The 17803-nt window shown below is 37.7% G+C and overlaps 1 long non-coding RNA gene across 1 annotated transcript in view; it reads right to left on the bottom strand.

The window, feature by feature from the left end:
* Positions 1 to 17803, bottom strand: part of LOC141570042 (uncharacterized) — a 56137-nt gene that overhangs the window by 8211 nt on the left and 30123 nt on the right. The window lies entirely within an intron of this gene.

Below are 17803 nucleotides of genomic sequence, written 5' to 3'. Positions count from 1 at the left end.
ATTAACAGCTTTTCCGCCCTGTACCTTAAGAAGAATTTCTATCGATGTGGAGAAATTACAGAGAAATAATTAATTTAAGATAAGGAATTGTATCTTCTAAATCTTAGGTCTGTTCCATAATGAAGATTGGCTTACCTAATTGTTTGACATTTTCCAATCTGGGTTGTATGATGGTTGTCCAGGTAGAAGAATTCATAATTAGGTAGAGATTTCAACTAGAAAGTTTAAAGGTCCCCTTCCACTCGAAGATTCTAAGATTGTAGCTTTTATTTCACAATCAACTTTTCCTTGGCAGTTAACTACTGATCACCATCAGTTTGTCTTGTCTTTAATTAAATCAGCCAGATGTTGACAAGTATATGGCATTGCACCATATTCCAGATGGGGTTGTATTCTGGGTACCATTTCTTATTTGTACAATGTCATGCCATGGAAATGTCATAATGGGAACGCTCTAATGACCAGGTCAAGGTGCAGAGCGTGACTGGAGCCCCAGAGGACATTCCGCCCAGCATCTTCCGCACCTGAGCTTCCCTTCTAGACACTTCCTATGTAAGCATTCCTTACTTTTGCCTGGTTTTGGCCATTAGGTAAATGGAATTATACTGTATGTATTCTTTCACCTCTTAATTCTTTCCTTCAATATTATGTTTGTAATATTCAGCCACGTTGCTTCCTGTTCAGTCATCATTGCTGTGTAATGGTCCATTACATGAATAGTCCACAGTTTTTATACTATTGAGTTGTCTTCTTCTTTTGTTCAGTATTAACCTTGCTGGAATAAATATACTTCAATGTTTATCTGGCTGTACAAGGTCAACAGTCTTTCTAGAGTACATTCCAAGAGTAGAATAGCTCAGTCAAGACAGAATCTTTGACATTTCTGAAGAATGCCCAACTGTTTTCTAAAATGATGGTGCCAATTTGCATTTCCCTCAGTAGGGGTGAAAGTTTCCTTCATACTCTATATTTGCAAACTCTTCATATCTTCATTTTAAAAATTATTCTTATATATTAGAATCCCAATCATGAACAATTTTGACTAAGTCAGTTTTTTCTTTTAAATTATTTTCTTCTGTAAATTAGAAATAATGGTAATAATAATAATAGGAAGATTATTATAAGAATAAAATATTGAATAATGTAAAACATTTAGGGCAAGGCCTGGCATGTAGTAAGTGCTCAGTAAGTATCACTATTATATTAAGTACTGGTTTCTATACTAATATGAGCTATGATATAGTTGGGTTCCAAAAAACAATACAGTCAATAAATGGCCCAGGTGTTCATATAGAGAACAGAGTGAGGGGCAGCCAGGAAAGGAAGGCTGCTTCTCAGAGAAGATGGGACCTCAGCTGGAGCTTAGGAGATCTTCTATTAGGACAGAATGAACTCTCCCAGCAGTATGAGCAAATGTATGTTCAGACAGAGTTTGTTTTTCCCAGAAGAATGCCACTTCTAGGATTTTCTCTGTAGTTCTCTAACATGCTAGCTGAACACAATTGGCTTTCAATCTTATAACACCTATTTTTGTAGAGGGTTCAGGTTCTAGCCAGTCATTGCTGATGAGAAATATTCTTCCAATTGTAATAACTGGGAAGCTAGTTGTTTAGTACACTGAAAGTAGATTTGGGTCCAGCTTTCTTGACATGGATTAAGAAAGTATATGACAATCCCCAAATGGATTATTATGTGAAAGTCCATGCTGCCTGTGTAGCATTTCAATAGCTTCAGTTTCCATCAATTATTTCTCAAGATTTGGGGATAAATTACATATTGACCTTGTGTCTTAAACCCATAAGGTAATACAGTTTTGATGTGTAAATTAAAATGGCTATTTATTAACATCCCTTTATTTGTATATTTTCAATCATATTTGAATGTAAATTAATAAGGACACTTTTTTGTTGGTAATATTCTCTACTTTAGCCCCAGCACTTCTTGCTTTCCTTAGACATACACACACTTACACGCACACACACACACATGCACATGCACACACACTCAAACACACCTAAGTGTTGTAATTACCTGCCTCCTACCATCACCAGCTTGTGGGTCTCCCCTCCTCTAATCTCCATGTTTTCATGTTCTGACTCCCTATCACTATCTTCAGTACTATTCTAGCCCTAATTACTATTGATTTCCATACACATAGAAATAACCTTAGAATTTTAGCTTCTCATGTTTTAAACTGCTGTGCTCAGCCTGCCCTAGCCATTCACCTCTGAGTCCGTGCCAGAGACCTTGTCGTTACCAATAATGACAGCCCCTCAATAATCTCCACTGTAAGCATCCCACTTTCTGACTGCAGCTTCCTTCTCAGCTCTAGTGTGCCCGTGGCAACTATAAGCCATGGGCCCCCCGAGACTTGCTGTCTTTGTGGTCTTACCCTCCCACCCTCCTACCCCTACTTCCTGCCTCACTCCAGTCCTGGCACCATGTGGATGGTCAGTCTGTTTAACCTTATGCCTTCTTACAAGCTGATAGTGGCATCTCATTGTGGTCTCAATTCTCACTTCTATAATGATGACCGATGTTGACCACCTTTCATGTGCTCATGTGCCATCTTAATAGTACATTTCAAAAAGCATAAGTTCTGAATTTTGTCGAAGTCTAACATCAATTTTTGATTTTTTTTTTGGGGGGATCAGTTTTTTTAGCTCATATCTAAGAAATCTTTACCTAACCCAAGGAAACAAAGATTTTCTCCTTTGTTATAGTCTAGAAATTTACACTTTAAAGTTTACATTTAGACCTGTGACACATTTTTGGTTAATCCTTGACTAATTTTTATTTCTTGTCTTCCCCATATGAATATCCAATTGCTACAATACCATTTGTTGAAAGACTATCCTTTCCCCTGAATTGCCCTTGTATCTTTGTCAAAATTCAATTGGCTATATACGTGTGGGTCTCTCTTTGGACTCTGCCATCTGATTCATGAATCTATTAACCTATCTTGATGCCAAAACCACACTTTCTTGATTACTATAGCTGTATAATAATTTTTGAGGTCAGGTAATATAAGTCTTTCATTATTTTGCCCTTTTTTTCAAAGTTGTTTTAGGTACTATAAGTCTTTGCAATTTCACATAAATTTTAGAATCAGCTTGTCAGTTTCTACAAAAGAAAAAACAAAACAATACCAACAAAAACAAAAACAACCAAAAAAAACAAAACAAACAAACAAACAAACAAACAAAAAAAAAAACAAGCCTGCAGGGCTTTTGATTGAGAATACATGAATTTCTATAGATGAATTTGTGGAGGTTGCTATCTTCACAATATTGAATTTTCCAATCTTGGAACACAGTACATCTCTCCATTTGTTTAAGTCTTCTTTAATTTGTCTCAGTAATGTTTTGTTCCAGTGTACAGGACTTACATATATTTTATTAGGTCTGTCTCTAAGTATTTCATATTTTTTATTCTTCTGCAATGCTTTTTGTTTGTTTGTTTGTTTCTTTGTTTTTTGTTTTTGTTTTTGTTTTCAATTTTTGAATGTTTATTCCTAGTATACAGAAGTACATTTTCCCCCCAATTTTTTGTTGTGGTATAATATACATAACATAAAATTTACCATCCTAACCATTTCTAATCTACAGCTCAACAATAATCAAGTACATTCATACTATGATGCAACCATCTCCACCAGCCATGTGCATAGCTCTTTGGGTCTTGTAAAACTGAACGTCTGTGCTTATTAAACAACTCCCCACTGCTCCCTCCCACAGCTCCTGGCAACTTCCATTCTAGTTTCTGTCTCTATGATTTTGATGAATTTTAGTACCTCATATATATGGATTCAAACAGTGTTTGTCTTTTTGTGACTGACTTATTTCACTTGGCATAATGTCCTCCAAATTCATCCATGTTATAGCCTGTGTGAGGCTTTTCTCCCTTTTAAAGCTGAGTAATATTCCAGTGTAGTGTATAGACCACATTTGTTTATCCATTTATCTGTGAGGGACACTTGGGTTGCTTCCATGTTTTAGCTACTGTGAATAATGCTGCTATGAACATGGGGGTGCAGCTATCTCTTCCAGACCTGCTTCCTGATGTTGGGTATATACCGAGAAGTTGAATTGCTAGACTGTATGGCAATTCTATTTTTATAGTCTAGAGTATCAGTTCGGTTTATTTTTTTTATAATTGCTATTTTTAACTTGTTGGAGAACTGTCCTACTGTTTCCACAGAGGCTGTACCATTTTATATCCACACCAACAGTGCACAAGAGTTCCAATTTTCCACATCCTCACCAACAGTTGTAACTCTCTGGGTGTTTTGACAGTAGCCATGATAATGGGTCTGCAGTGATACTTCACTGCAGTTCTGAAATGCATTTCCCTACTGATTAGTGATGTTGAGTGATGTAGTTCATGGGCTTATTGGCCATTTGTATGTCTTCTTTGGAGAAATGTCTATTCAAGTCCTTTGTCCATTTTTGAATAGGGTTGTTTGGTTCTTGGTTGTTGAATTTTGGGAGTTCTCTATATATTCTAGGCATCAATCCCTTATCAGATCTATGGTTTTCAAATATTTCTCCCATTTCATGGGTTGCCTTTTCACTCTGTTGATAGTATGCCCTGATGAACAAAAGGTTTCAATTTTTATGAAGCCCTATTTGTCTATTTTTTTTCTTTTGTGTGTGTGCCTTTAGAATCATTTCTAAGAAATCATTGCCAAATGTAATGTCATGAAGCTTTTGTTCTTTGTTTTTTCCTAAGTTTTGTAGTTTTAGCTCCTAAGTATAATTGATTTTTATATATTAATATTATGTCCTGCAACCTCACTAAACTCATTCATTAGTCCCTCCAGATTTTTTGTTGTATATTTAATAGGATTTCTATGTAGATGGTCCTGTTATTTATGAAGGAAGATCATTTTACCTCTTTATTTCCAATCTGGCTGCTTTTTCTTTTTCTTCCTCATCTACTACCATGACCACCACACAAGGTGAACAGAAGTGTGTGGGGTTGGGGCAGGCAGAATCCTGCTCTTGCTTCTATTCTTAGGGAATCAGTCTTTCACCAGTAAGTGTGATATTAACTCTAGACATTTCACAGATTCCCTTATTAGTGTGAAGAAATTCCTTCTTATTGCTATTTGCTGAGAAGTTTTATCAGGAAAGAGTATTGAATTTTACATCTATTGAGATGATCCTATCTATGGATTTTCTTTTACATCTGTTAATATGGTGAGTTACATAGATCGATTTATTCAAATGTCCAACCAAATTGAATTCCTGGAATAAGCCCTACTTGATCATGAGGTATTATCTCTTTTGTATTATGTTGGATTCAATGTGATAAAATTCCATTAAGAAGTCTTACATCTATATCAATGAAGGATACTGGTTAGTAGTTTTATTTCCTTAGGTTTGTTTCAGAGTAATATCACACTCATAGTTTCAATCTCCAGATCATCAGTTTGGTTTATTTATTTTTTATTTTTTTTTAACTCCTGGGTCTCTAGTTAGCATTCTCAACCTCTCTTGCATCTTCTTGAGAGTGTGGAACATAACTGCAGTTGTTTGTTGTTTTAATGTTCTAGCCCATCATCAGTGTCATTTCTGCATCTATTTCTGTTGATGGATTGCTCCCCCCAACATGGGTCATATCTGCCTGCTTCTCTGCCTGCCCAGTATTGTTTATTGGATGACAGGCATTGTGAATTTTACCTTACTGGGTCCTAGGTATTATTTCATTCCTATAATACTCTTGACATTTGTTCTAGAATGTAGATAGGTTACATGGAAAGAGTTGGATCCACTAGAGAGCTTACTCTCAATTCTCTTAGGCAGCCTTAGTCCAGTGTAACCTTGCTCCGCAATACCTTTTGAAAATGCAGTCCAATGCCCATAAAGTTTCCCATTCTCACTGGTGGGACACGCCCTATTCCTGGCCCCACTCTCAGGATTGTTTCCTCTCTTCCTTTTACATAGTTTTCATACATGTATGAGCTTATCAGTACTCAGCTGGAGATTCCTAGAGGGTTCCCCCCAGACCTCCAGACTCTCTCCATGGACTGCTCTCGGCATGTCATTGCTCTGTCTCACAGACTCACACCAGCCTCCCTAAAACCTCAGCCCTTTCTCCTCAGCCCAGGGAACTTGCTACGCTCTGTTTGGCCCTCTTCCTTGCACTGTGGCCTGGACACTTGGCCATGAAGAAAACTGGGGCAACCATAGGACTCACCTTATTTGTCTCCCTTTTTTCAAGGACCACTTTCCTTTATTTCCTGATGTCCAGTGTTCATATATTCTCTTCAGTTTTTAAATTGTTTCATAAAGAAGAATACGTCTGGCTCCTGTTACTCCATCTTTGCCAAAGTAGAATCATTCATTTAATTTAAAATTAAATTCATTCTAGAACTCTTAATTTCCCACATCTACGTATGCCTGTCATTTTGATGATTTTGACTCCATCTCTCCATTTGTAAGGCAAACATTTGTTTTTGCCAGCTCAACATCTTGAATCTCCTAAGGTGTAAGTAAGTCTATGTGGTTTGGAAATAGACTGCATTCACAGATAAGGAGATTCCCCAACAACTTTGCTGCTGATGTGCTTCCTCTGGAATTGATCTTAGAGCAGTCTACTTGCCCACACTATCATTAAATGCTTTTCCCTAAGGTCAATAAAGCCATTTTCAGCACTACTACTAGCATAATTTGTTGTATTAATCATAGTCTGTGATTTAGAAAAGCCCATCAGTCGTCCAGCACCCATAGTATTCCAGTGGCTGTGTGTTAACCAATTGTGCGGTTTCAATCATGTCCCTCTGTTTCTCCTTTTAAACTACATATTAAGAACCGCTGATTAAAATGAGGGGTAATTACATATATTAAACAATTTTTTTACTTGCTTTGGTTTACCTATTGTATCAATTTGGATGAGACTGCAGAGTCCTATGTTTGAAAGTGATGTAGGCTTGTGGCAAAACATTTATATTTTTATTACACTATGCTAGCTTTCATATTTAGAGACCCTTTGGGGATTACTGTGATTTTGTATGACCTTTTGGACTTAAATAAAAAATGGACAATTTTACAAAAAAAGACGACTTGAAAATTGTCTTCTTATACTCCCCTTTTGCTAGCAAATCTGAACTGATTTTGAAATGAATTAGTAGTATGCTGCTGTTAAACACGAGTGTCTGCTCTGTTAAGCTTTCTTTCCAAATGGAGCAGCATTCTGGCAAAAAGCATTGTTGAGGATGAAAAATCATAAGTCATCTACTTTGAAAGTTTCACAGTTTTAAAAAATGTGATGTGTCAGCTACTTCATTTCTAAGGGATTTATTTATTTTTGCTTCCTATAATTTTCTCAGAAGGAATAAAGTTATAAAGAAGCCACTTTCATGCAAATGAATTGAATGTTTTGGCTCAGGTTGCCCTGCTAAATTTTACACTTAATAAATAATAAATGAAGACACTAGAATGGAGAAGTGCTCACGGGGCAGCCCTTCCCTCCCAGAAAAAACTTTCTGCTGGAAGAACTGGGCCTATGTTCGGGGGTGACTAGGAAACTAACACACAATAGCAGCAACTGTGCATTGATTTAGGGAGTGGCTTAGATAATGAATGCGCCCAGCATCATTTTGTTTTTTAGTAATAACTATATTTAATTCACTTTAAATTGAACGATTTAGCACCTAATCGTCCGACGTCTTTGGAGACAGAACATGGAATTGTCTCACTTTTTTTTTTCCATTCATATACTAGCCTTTAGTTCAAGAGAGGCAGTTGACTACTTACACAGTGAATTATGTTTAGCAAGAGTTGTCATTGTGAGCACTTTAAGGACAAACAGGATATCATCCCTTCAAAGACCAGCTTTAGTGCAGATATTCTTCACAAAAAAAAAAAAAAAATGTGTATTTTCTACTTCTTAAGTGAGAAATACAACTTGTTAAAATGTCACTGATTCTCTCAACGATGTTTGAATATTTTACTGAATTTCTGCAACTCCCACACCAAGGCTATTTTTCTTTAGAAGGCCAGTCATTTGAGTTAAATATAATAGATGTCTCGATCTTCAGTCAATCTCTGTTTTGAAGTCTTCAGATGCTTCTTCCAAAGGAGACCAATTAAAACTTTTACTATATTTAAAATATTCTTTTTCTGAGGATTTCCCTGACTTGATGGGGGATGAGAAGGGCAAGTTCAGAGGCAGCAGATCGCTTCAAAAATTTTCAGCATGGCTTAATTACAAAGTTTGAGGAATGAAGCTGTGCAGTTTTTCTATTTTTCATGATCTAGTTTGCCTTTTTTTCCTTTTCTTTCATAATGTCTTCTTGAGTACTCTGTGTAAAGACTCTGAAGCTAAAATCCCTTGTAACTTTCGTAGAGTATGTATTAATTTCCCAGGGCTGCCATAACAAGTTGCCACAAATTGGGTAGTTTAAAACAACAGAGTTTCCTTCTTTCCCAATTCTGGAAGGTAGAACTCTGAAATCAAGGTGTTGGTAGGATCATGTTGCTCCGAGACTCTGGGCAGAGTCCCTCCTTGACTTCCAGCTCCCAGCAGTGGTCTGGAGGATCCAGATATTGAAAGAAACACACCTGGCTTTTAATCAAAGCAAGCTAAGTGGACATGTCTGTCTGATGTTCAAAGTGGAGAATGGTCTAAACTCTCTTGTGTACCCTGAATGAGCCTCCTTGTTTTCTGAGAATACACTTCAGTCCACAAGTATTTCTACCGGAGACGAAGAGTGTGGCAAAATGCAAATAATTTATTTGAAAAGAAATATAAATAATGTATTGAGTGTACGAAGTACAACTGTACATAACGTACTTCTCTAACTGACTTGTTATTGAGGGCACTGTTAACAACAGAAGTGATGTGTGGGGTAAAAAACAGCATCCTGGGAGGAGGCCTCTGTCAGTCGACCACCCCACGTTTTGCTGGTTACTTTCTTGGAAATTTAGAGCTGTGGCTGCATCCTTTGTATGACAGACAGCATTTTCTCTAATTCCTGAACCAGTTTGTTCCTTTTAGAGAAGATGGCACCACAACTTACATAATTTTAACCAATGAGAAGAGACTTCTATTTCTCACTCTTTGCTTTCTTCCTGAAGATCTCAGTGTACTTCATTTGCTTATTTGTAATATTTAGCAATGATTTTTACGTTCTGGTGAACAAGATGCAAAGCCTAGCTTAAGCAAAATCAAAACGTTCAATTTGAGGCCTCTTTCCTCACTGTGAGTGATGACGCACCATCAGGCATCTAGTGAGTTCCTTAATCTGAATTTAATTTTCCTCAACAGTAATTGTATGGAAACATTTTCTGTACTTCAGAGGGCTACTGGGATTATTCCAGACGTATAGTGACCAAGACTGAGCTGTTAACTTCTCACTCAAAGAACATGGGTCATTTGCACACACTGCAAAGGCCAGCTGGACAAGCCCGTAAGAGTTCCTACAATGTGCTATGCCCTGACCTTAAAACAACCTGGGACCTTCCGGTGGCTTTCCCATTGGAAAACTCTGGGCTTTGTGAAACTGCGCTGATGCCTCAGATGGATGCCATTTTAAACTGCTAAACTTGTGGTAATTTGTTATGCAGTAATAGAAAGCTAATACCACCAGAAGTGGTGTCAAAATAGTTTTCAATCCTACCATAAAGAGTATAAATTCCACAATTAAAACGTTAATTTTAGAGGTAATTTTTTAAATGTTACCACACTGTAGTTCAATACACTGGTATTTTAGTTTATGTGAGGATGAAGAACAAGTGGCCTGAACATAACAATTTCTTATAGGGTCTCTTTAATACTCAAAGTTCCCATCTAATAAAATTAGTGTTAAGTGTCCATGGAGACTACCTATTATGCTGATTTCTCAAGGACTTGATGACATGGAAGGTGAGCACATGGCCAGTCTTCCTTTTCTATGGAGTGGGATCTTTCTGTGCTGTCTCCTGACCATAAGTTTGGGGATCTCACAAAAGCATAAATGTCAGGAAGACGGACATTTCTGTCAGTGTCCTTAAGACCTTGTGTTGTGAAGTCTGTTCTAGTTCACTAAATCCTCGTGTTGTACATTTTGCATCCTATTTTTCAATAATGTGATCCCTCTTTACAATAAAAATAATTATTTTCCCAATTTTTGGAGTAAAATTGATGGTCTTGAACAAATGTCTTTTTATTTTGTGGTTTATCATTTTCTAGCCTTACTAATTCCTGCCTTCCCTCTTTATACCACCAAGAGAACGTTGTCCAGTTGGGAAAACATAGGAAAACGAGTTTCCAGGTACTGTTCTAACTGTCGGGAGCTGCGGTATGAGCAGGAATAAACACAAAGGCCCTGCCCTTGGGAGCAAACTGTGTGTGGGGCAGGTGTGTTAGTTCCACTGCACAGGAGAGACACCCCAGGAAATGTCACAGATTTGCAGATGTAAGAGTTGATATAAAAACAAGAAAACTCAGGTGTGTGTGAGGCCCTTAACCTCATTTTAATTTTCATTTCTAAGGACTTTCAGAATTATTCTCGGGATTATCAGAAAAAAATTATTTTGTGTTTCCAAAAACAGAAAAAAGAAAACAATTTAGGCTGGAGGTGAGGAATCACACAAAGTTGTGGGTTCTCATTCTCTACACTAAGCAAAGGAACAGATTCATATTTTACTATCAAATACTTCATGTGACACAAAACCCTCGTCCTGTTTTTCTCTTCTGACACGTTCAAGGTAAAACAAGAAATGCACTCATTCTCCAGTTTCACTAGAATAAAATCAGTTCTTAAAGTGGCTGACACTAATAACACTTTCACAACAGAGGCTTGGTATCGGAACATCTGAGTTCAAACCCTGGCTCTGCCCTGAGAGGTGAAAGTTACTTCTAACACATAGCAAGTCCTCAGGAACTGTCGAAATAACCTCTTTTCACTATGAATGATACTAATTTAACCCACTGAGTACATGTAAGTGTAATTGTTTAACTTTATTGAAAATAAAATTGTGTGAAAATATGTAGACTATGTTCTTGAGATGTACACTTTACCTCATCTGCATTTTACACACATGCTTAGTTATAAACAGCAGAAATGTCTTCTCAAGAAGAATGCACATGGTTGTTGGATTTAAGATTGAGTGTGGTTCCAGCTCCATCGCTTCCTCAGGTAAATCACCTAAGCTCTACATATGAATTTTTCTCATCTGCAACCTCCTGGGGTTTATGTGAACATCCAAATTTTATAAGACGGTGGCTTTAAAGTGTGTACCCCAGTGCCTGCTGCGTACCAAGTAATAAACACTAGATATTTTAAATATCATAATCGTGAGTGTACTATGCATGTAATCTAAACAGCGAATTGATGAATGTCTAAAAGCGAACAGCACTGGGACAATCAGCAGTCCTACTGCAAGACTAGGTTTAATTACAGCATTTTAAAAATAGCTGCTGCGATGATTCTGAACCCGACAGAGCCGAGGCTGCAGCCCTGCTGTGAGTGTTGTGCTAATCAGGAGCGCTCTGGGTGCAGACTGCACCAGGCTACCAACAAACAGGAATTGGGGTCCACAGCACAAAGCGCACATCCTGAAAGGACAGGCCCTTGTGCAGGAGCTGAGAATGGGAAGGGATGTGCTTCTCACTGGCTAGTAAATAAACCGAGGTATTTGCTGAAAAGACACCTGTCCTCTGGGAGAATCTGTTCTCTGTGACCAGTAATGGTTACTTGTGTTTCTTTTACTTCTGTACCAAAAAGGAACCACCAGAGCTCGGTTCAGATGTGAGTAGAGCAGCCCGGCAAGTCCAATACCGTAAAGGCACTCCTCCTTACGTCTGCTAGGAAAAGGATTACAGCAGTATTCCTGTTTTCAGTGGTCCGCATGATCATTTTCTAAGTTAAAATATCTTTTTTTTTTTTTTCATTTACTCAGACCTTCATCCTTTTATGTATGGAATGTATTTAATTTTCTCTAATCCATCCAACACACTACCACCTGAGTAAGCACCATGAAACAGAGGTTGGATCATATTACCATTTCTCCATGATTTTCCATATCAAATGCCAAAAAAAACAAATCTGCCTCGGTCACCTCAGTTTAAGTCTTTCCTTGATGACTCCACCTAAGCATAACCCCACAGGTGGCTCATCATTCCATCTGATCACATCCCTTTGACTTAATCTATTAGTAGGACCTGCACAGGCAAGTGCAGAAAGAGGGGGTGAGTAAGGGAAGGCATATAAAACAAATAAAAGGCATTTTGATTCCAGATAGTTCCTGAATTTAAATGAAAGAGATTAGAATGGACTAGACATGACAACTTTCAAGTATTTTTCATGTGTGTATTTTTTGCTATTTACAATTTTTTTCTTGATGTCCCATAGCAACTCTGCAAGAGGTGCCCACAAACATATTTGTATTCATTCATTCATTAAAAAACAGACATTGAGCACCCGCCACAGTGTTTTTATAACTGTTCACTAAAATGCAAAAGCAATGGTAGAAAAAAATCAAGCAGTGACAGCAAACTGTGGTCACGGTGCCCTCCACCACCACACACTCAGAGAGGAAGAAAAGCCAGCTGCAGCTAAGAAGGTCCCTGCTGAAGCAGGACAAAACATTAATGTTATTAAGTCTTTATCTCTGAGTATATGTCTTTTCATTATTTTGGAATAAAAAATGGGAAGTGCGCATAAAGCACTTCCACTGTTCCACAAAGCACTGGGTGTCTCGGGGAAACGGTCTGTGCAGCTGAGTTGCAAGCTAGATTGGACATGTCTCCCATGTGACATCAGTTTTATTTGGAGAATGACTCAGAGATGAAAGTACAGATATTCAGACTTGGGTGTTTGATAGATACTTCCTTGAAAGTGAATGAAATGAACCTGTCACTTCAAGAAAGGAAACTGACAGTATTTGTGGCCAATGAGAAAATTAGAGCTTTCATGTGAAAATTAAAATCCTGGAAAATTTGGATATGGTACCGTGAACTTGAGACTTTTCCAATACTTGAAGACTTTTCTGATGAAATCAGTGTTCATATTAACACGTGATCTTTTTGAAATTGTGTAATGAAACATTTCACCATTTGGAAGATCTTCATAAGTCAGTGAGCCAATACTTTACAAATGACCAATGCATGATATCACACAATCAAGGCCCAGCAGTTTTCATGTAAAAGAGTATGAAAAATGCATTGATATGGTTTCAGTTTCCACATCAGAACAAATCTTTTTAGAAACCATTTGGTGAGTTTGGGTTTAGTGTCAAAGAAGAATATCCATAAATACATGAATTAGCTATTGAAATACTTCTTGTATTCCAATTATATGTCTCTGGGGGCAGGAATTTAATCTATATACAACAAAAACAACACATTCAACAGGCAGAATAATGAAGCAGATGGAAAAATCCAGCTATCTTCTATCACTTAAGAGATTTGCAAACGTGAAATGGTGCCTGTCTTCTAACTGAATTTCTTTATAATGTGGAGAATAGTTATAGTTATTGAAATGTTATTCACATTAACTTGCAATGGTTTTATTATTGTGATTTTAACATGCATTATTAAATAAATATTTTTTAAATTCTCAGTTTTAATTTCCAACACATTACATATAACTCATACTAACAAAACATCTTTGGGGTCCTCTATAAATGTAAAGGGTATAAAGGAGTTTCAAGGGCACACTTTTTGAGAACTGATGGAGCGTAAAAGGAGACAAGTGACATGTGATTTGCATGAAAAGTGCTTCAAAGTCTCTGACAGTCCAAGCAGCTCTCCCAAACAAACTGCTGTGATAAAGACTCAGCTTCCATTCTGAAAGATTATTTCCCTTTGGTTAAATATTGTCCTTTCCATGTGACTCTTTCTGAGCAATTATATATTAAATTCTTTATGTTGAATTGGGTGATGTGATGGAAAGAGCCTAAGCACTAGAGAAAAAAATGGAATTGGTTTCAAGGGTTTTCTCTAGTGTTTACTTGGCTATAATTTACGGAAAGTATTTAAATGACGTCTGCCTGGACTGGCTCATGTGTAAAGTGGGGAGACTATTACCTTATTGCAGATTAGTTATGTGGTTATGTTGCTAAATGGGACAATATGCGTAGAACACCTGCCACAAATGGGGTTCTCAGTGAGCCTGTGTATCAGCGGATACTAACACCTATCTCTCCCATTCCATTATAGGATGAGATAGGTCCCTGAACCATTTTGCTGAGAAGAAGAACCAGGTTTCAGGATGATGGTCCAGGAGAAAGAAGATGAGAAAGGGAATTGATGGAAAAGATGAAGGTGCTTTACATCATTACAGGTCCCAGCGCCTCTGCAACCCCAGGCACAGTCCCAACACCATAGCCTCCTTTCATGAAACTCACCTCAGATTTCCTTTCCTTCTTTTTTTTCATTATTTAGTCTTCTTCAATTCAATATGTCATTACACGAAGTATTTTGTTCATTATGAATTCCCAATTTTACCACAATACATATTTCAAATGTCCTTTAAGCAGTCTCCTTCTTAATAATTTAATCAGCTAGCATACACGGAGTCTGAAATACTGACAGTTCTCTTTTTCAATGCTGTTTTGCCAACAATTTCATTGTTTGTTTAAGTTCTGAAGCATTAATTGGCTTTGGTCATAGCAAAAAAACACACCTAATAAAACCGATATTAATTATTTTTTAGATAGATTATTGAAAGGGCTATCAAACATATGTGGTCTCATTTTTAATCCTTTTGCTACACATTCTTCAGCAAGGATAACACAATATGTGCTTCGCCTTCATCATATGGTCAGGTCAGGATTTTCTAAATTTAGAGGGTCATAAAATGAATTAACTGCAGAAATTCCTTATTAAGTAACAATAAAACTAATAGCTGTAAAGTTAATACCCATTACCTAACAACAAGTGGTATTTTTAAATATTTTTAAATTGTAAAATTAACATGTGGCTATATTAAACATCTAGAAAATAGGACAAGCATTATTAGATAGATTTTCTAGCTAATGCACTGATTGGCAAATTATAAAGAATGGAAGCTTAGAATAGTCACCATATCAGAGCAAAATATAATCAGTCCTTTGCAGTATAAAATGTATGAATTCAGTTCACCATCTGTCCATCCCATCAGCATGTACTATACCGGTAGGATATACACATACATTTATGTAAATCTACGTGACCTTGGATAAGTGACTCACTCCTTTGAACTTAATATATTTCCTCTACAAAAATAGAGAGTTATTTTATTCTTAAAGATGTGTGTGTGTGTGTGTGTGTGTGTGTGTGTACTGCCCAAAAAATTTAAAGAGGTAAATTTTGTCCCTGATATTACTTTCTCTTTAGCTCCATTAGTTCTAACAAATTAATGGGAAATTTTCATGTATGCGTGCATTGACCATGATTGTGATGAAGTTTAAACTGTGTTTTTGTTGGTGTGTTTATATCTATTGATCAGATGGTTAGAGCCACTATAATTTGGGGCTTAATAGTGTGTGTGTGCGTGTGCATGTGTGCGCGCGTGTGTGTGTTTAGGAGGTGCATAAACCCAAATCTATATGAATACAGTCAATTAATTCCCTGTTTTCAATGAAACAACCAGGCTATCGTGCCCGTTTTTTCATGCTGCTGTTCAGTAATGTGTTTACTCACTCCTTCCCAAGATTACAGCTTTGCACCACAGAGTCCAGTCGGTGGGAAATTACCCCTTTCCTGTGTTTTCACTGGACGGCAAGTACAGTAGAGAGAGCCAGAACCCCGTGGGGGGGCAGATGTTTGGAGAGCGAAAGTAGATTTTCATAGCTCCCAAGTACTGAACAGTCCTTGCGAGCCATCCTTTCATGTGTAACGATTGAAAATTTTCAATGGGAATAATTTTCCAGTTGAAAGAGTAAAAACAAAAAACAATCAGAATGCAAAACAATGAAAATCCCTTTTACATCTGAAGATTCTGTGTCATTTGTGCATTTTGGGCAGTGGGTAAACTGGGGGGGGGGCTTTAATCTCTGTAGGCCACTTAACCACTTTACACATCATTGGTGGATATTCACACCTATCTCTGAAAGTCTATCATTATTTCTCTGTTCACTGGAAATAAAAAACATTTCCGTCTTCCATTATCCCACTTAAAATCTATAGGTTCCTCTCTTTCTTGTGGTCCGTGCTAAAAGGCATGTCTCAGAGGACTACCTTTCTCAATCTTCAGAGAATTTCCTGAGAAACAGATTCCCTCTTTCAAACAGAGGTTTTGAAACAGCGGAGTAGACTGGAGCTAGGGCAGCGCCTACAGGATATTGTGAAGGCTTGTGGGGAGGGAGCTAGGCTGCTCCGGGACCACTTGGTTCTCTGGCAGCACAGCAGCATGTGGCTAGTGGCAAAGGTGTGGCACATGGGGCTCTTGAGTGGGCGTGTCTGGGGACATTCTGTCAAATCATGCTCAGCGTGGCTGAACTACAGAATTCCATTGCCACCCCATTTCCCTGGGCTGGGGAACCAGCAGGTGGCCTGGACAAAAGGTGCATTTGATTTCCAGCAGGGGCCTTACACTGGTAGGGTTTTCAAGCTTTAGGAAGAATAGCATTTAAATAATAAGCGGGGGCACGGTGATGCTTAACTGTAAGAATGTTGTCCTTTTGTTTTTTTTGGCTGCCAGTATTACTGTAGGAAGTAAAGAGAAATGGAGAGTGACTCCAGCGTGGTGTGAATACAGAAATCTCAAGCAGGATTTGGGGGGAAACTGTGTACGCCTGGAGAGGTGAGCTTCTCATCTTGGTGTTCCTGTTTAGACACATCTGGGAGCATCCGCCCAGTGCCCGGCCTGATGGCTACTGTGTAGTTGTGTCTTGTGTGCAGGTCACAGAAGACATCGCTGAGAAAGGAGAGCAGCTGATCACCAGGAAGCCAAGTGTTAGGTGTCTGTGCATGAAGGGGATCCCCGCCTCCTGAGCTTCAGTAATGGTAATGAGGCTCCTTTTTGTTTTCTACCAATAACTCATCCTTCAAATGAGTTTCTGTTCTCAAGATTCCACACTTAGGTTCAAAGGGGAAAGAGCTAAACTCTGAATTAGTAGCAGGAAGATCCTGGGCAAGTGTATTTTGTTCTATGGTGAGAGAAAAAAGAAATAGATAAAAACTGAAAAGGAGAAGGGTGAGGAATACATTTTTCTACCTGTATAACTTAGCAATACTTTGAAGAAAAGAAAATCATGTAAAATTGGTGTTTTCTTGCTTCTTGTATTCTCAGCCTCTTTTATATAAGAAACATCAACTAAAAGGCTTAGAATATCAGATTCTTTTAAAATAAATTTGTTCACAAAAGCATTTTTTCCCTCTCTACTATCAACAAAATTCAGTAATTGTCCTGGACTTTGTACACGTATATTTCCCCAAAAGATTATAATAATGAACATAAAATAGACCAAAAAAAAAAAAAAAAAAAAAAAATCCTTGAACACAACCCAATACAGGTCTCCCCTACCCATTTTAAATCATTAACACAGTTAACTTTATTTGTTTGACCTAAAATTGGCTAGAATAGAGTTACATTTTTAGGAGTTGGGAATTGTCAGATAGCCCTTGAGAATTCATTTTGCTCTTCATTGGAGTAATAATGGATGTATGTTATTAGAAAGAAGAAAATAACTGGCTAAGCTAGGAGATGTGCGTTCCAGTCCCACGTCCATTCTAAATTGGTTCCAGACATAAAATGAAACTTTTCCCTGGAGGCCTTCACGGGCAGGGACAGCGAGAGACTGGTGTTAGAGACACGTCCCTGGCAAATGTCAGGGAAGCATCGCTTCACCCACAATTTCCTAACGCTTATGCTTAGAATAGCAAATCGCTC

This window comes from Rhinolophus sinicus, chromosome 1 (assembly GCF_057876585.1).
Source record: "Rhinolophus sinicus isolate RSI-liver-muscle chromosome 1, RSI-T2T, whole genome shotgun sequence".
Classification (NCBI taxonomy): Eukaryota; Metazoa; Chordata; class Mammalia; order Chiroptera; family Rhinolophidae; genus Rhinolophus; species Rhinolophus sinicus.
The sequence above is the reverse complement of the archived record's forward strand: the minus strand, read 5'-3'. Positions and strand labels throughout refer to the sequence as shown.